The sequence below is a fragment of the Theropithecus gelada genome, chromosome 2, assembly GCF_003255815.1.
Source record: "Theropithecus gelada isolate Dixy chromosome 2, Tgel_1.0, whole genome shotgun sequence".
Taxonomy (NCBI): Eukaryota; Metazoa; Chordata; class Mammalia; order Primates; family Cercopithecidae; genus Theropithecus; species Theropithecus gelada.
The window spans coordinates 124,920,029-124,923,366 of NC_037669.1; the positions used below are offsets into that span (position 1 = coordinate 124,920,029).

General features: G+C 33.4%; 1 pseudogene; it reads right to left on the reverse strand.

Moving 5' to 3' along the window:
- Positions 1 to 804: 804 nt before the first annotated feature.
- Positions 805 to 2,314, reverse strand: LOC112619380 (annotated as a pseudogene).
- Positions 2,315 to 3,338: the final 1,024 nt, after the last annotated feature.

A 3,338-nucleotide genomic window follows, 5' to 3' on the forward strand; every position in this document is an offset into this window, starting at 1 on the left:
GGAGAGGCGTGATGTCAGCTTGGAGAGTATGCAGTCAAATTCTTGTTCAAGAGTAAAGAATGAAGACATTAATGTATTTTCATGGAGAATGGGACAGAAGAGAATGAACAAGATAAATTTAAAAAGTATGGGGTAAGATTTAAAGAAAGAAAACTAAAAAATATGTGAGACTATTTTGGTTGGAATAATTTCTCTGATCTGCTTGTGCTGTGAGTCTCAGTGTCATTATGGAGATTGTAACGTATTTCAGATTAACATTATGTAGCATTATCAACACAGAGATATTTCAAGAAATATTGAGAAGAGCATATTCTTGGAAACAGGTCAGCAGTCATGCATTTTAAGGTTGCATTAGAATTTGCTTTCACAAGCCTTATTTTCAATAAAGATAATATTAATTTTGTTAATGTTTGCAAAATTTGATTTATGTAGTTCCTTAACAACAAATGAGGGTTTTTTTGCTCTTTTCATGTAGTATATATTTTATTAGTTTCATATAGTATATATTATATTAGTTTTTACTAATACATTTTCATATTATGAAGACAATTTAGGAAGAATCTTCCTTTTGATATTTGAATCACCTGAAATAACACAAACTGAACTACACATTCAAAAAATATTTCTAATCTGGATAACAGAAAAAAAAGACAAGTTAAATGGCAAAAAATATTTTCCTTTCTCACAGGTGGACATTGAAGTGGACCCAATTTGGTTTCCTTTTTAAAAGGTCTTCAAAAGAAAAGCTGTTTAAAACCTATTTGAAACAAATAAAAATTTGGTTTACTAAACTACTAGTCTCCATCACCATTTTCTCTTTTCTGTCTCTTTGTCTGTTTCTTACCTTGCTCTTTTCACAGGTCCCGTTGCACCATTTTCGTTGCCACTAGCAAATTTCCTTTACTTGCTCAGAAAGTGTAATTTTCTTTTAGTAGACCCAGGCTGTGAAGCTTTATTACGCTTTCCTTTACCTTTAAATCTGCGACCCTTTGACCTCCATTTGTTTAGGGATTCTTGCTGGTCTTCTATACTTTTTTTCAATGCTTCTTTTTTCAGCTCTCCTTCTAGTACTTTTCATCTCACTTCTTTGTTCCTTATTCGTAGGTTACCATTATTTGCATCTTTGGCTTTACCCAATGTTTCTTTTTTTTTTTTTTTTTTTTTTTTTTTTTTTTTTTTTTTTTTTTTGAGACAGAGTCTTGCTCTGTGGCCCAGGCTGGAGTGCAGTGGCCGGATCTCAGCTCATTGCAAGCTCCACCTCCTGGGTCTACGCCATTCTCCTGCCTCAGCCTCCCGAGTAGCTGGGACTACAGGCGCCCGCCACCTCGCCCGGCTAGTTTTTTGTATTTTTTTGGTAGAGACGGGATTTCACCGTGTTAGCCAGGCTGGTCTCGATTTCCTGACCTCGTGATCCGCCCGTCTCGGCCTCCCAAAGTGCTGGGATTACAGGCTTGAGCCACCGCGCCTGGCCTACCCAATGTTTCCTTGGCTTTTTCTTTAAATAGAATTATCCCCTCTTTTACTCCTCTGACAAAGTGTATCCATTTTATTTCACCATGATTTGAGAAAAGGATGTGTAAATCTTCTCTATAGGTCTGATCATCTAAGTCACCTGAAAATTTCAGCAAGCATCCAATCTTGACTTCTAGAGATTTCATTTCAGCATCTTCCTCATTTAGCTCTTAGTTTAGCTTACACTTTATTTGTTTTCTTTCTTCTTCTTCTTTTTTTTTTCAGAGTAATCTTCCTTGAAAAGTATTAGCAAGTCTGTGTTTTTGTGCTTCTGTCCAGAGGTATCTACAAACTTTTTAGCAGATTCAATGCTATCAAACATGGCAAAACTCAATCTCTTAAGTAAGTTATGCAATGTTCTTCCCATCTGAATATTTAGTGCTTAACCTTTGTCTTCTAACCATTCTTTTATGTCATCAAGAGTTGCATCAGTTGGGAAGCCTTTAATACAAACCGATCTGTTTTTGTTGTTGTTTTTACATCATTTTTATACTTATCAGTCACTTCACCGAAGGGATTGCTTTGAGACCTTCTGATTTTAGTTTTATCTTCACTGATTTCCATAAGTTCTGCCTTGGATTTGCTCAATGCTTCTACAATTACATTAAACACCATTGTTAGATGATTCAACCTGTTGAACTATCTCATCTCCAAAGGTACCCAGCCTTCATCCAGCTTGATCTGTTTCTTTAAGAATGTGTCCCATGGAATACAGAATCTCCAAAATAATGCTAAGTTTGATGACAGATTTTGGCCTTAAGGGCAGCCTCTTTTTTTTTCCATTATCATCGTTTTCTCCCATTGTGGCTATCTTTAAGGTCCCGGTCCTGCAGAGCCACACCACAGGCTCATGAACAGCAACAGCAATGTCTCCACCAATGATATTTTAATAATGGTCTCTGTTACATTAGATAATGAGTTTTGTGATTATATAAGCTGAATGGACAAATTTCAAAGTTATTGAACACTGGAGCATACATGTTTTATCTGTCAGTCCACAATCATATAATAATCTGTCAATAAATCTACATCTGTTGTTCAGTTATAATATGTATATTTATATGTGTATACATGTATGTATGTATTACTAAAGTTGCTATAGAAACATGTCTTTCGTTAGGATTACTTTTTAACAAGAGCAAATAAGTGACAGAAATGGAAACTATGATACATTTTAACAAATGTGGTTGAGAACTACCTGATTTTTTATACTCAAAGACACTCTATGAATAATTTACATCAGCTACTTTTGTTCCCATAACAACAGTTTTATAAATTACTGTGCATATTTTCAGGCAATGTTTAAATACTAAGGGAGATGCCTAGAAGATAATAAGAAAAATTCATAAAATAAAAAGAAAGTGATTTTATTATAATATTCTATACCTAGTAATTAAAGCAATACCCTGAAACTGATGTTTTAAGTAATAATAGTTAACACTGGTGAATTCTTAAAAGTGCAATTTTTATAACATCAGCTCAACAATTCCCAACTGGTTTCTTACAATCAGTTGAAAATTATTCCAAGTAGATTGAGCAAGGCATTTAGAAAAGGATGCTAACTATATTAAACTCTATTTTCAAATTAATGAAGCTAATTTACCATAATAAAATAATTGAGTGCTTTAATGATTTTTTCAATATACATTTTCAGAGTATTCCTTTATTTAATTGTTAAAAATAGAGATAATAATGTATCATTTAAAAAGTCTTACCAAATCCAAGTTTGATTCAGTTAATGGAATATTGACTGTCAGAAACCAAAAGCAATCATATACTTTCTGTAATTGCAGTCATTTGAAGAAAATATCACACTTTGATATTTA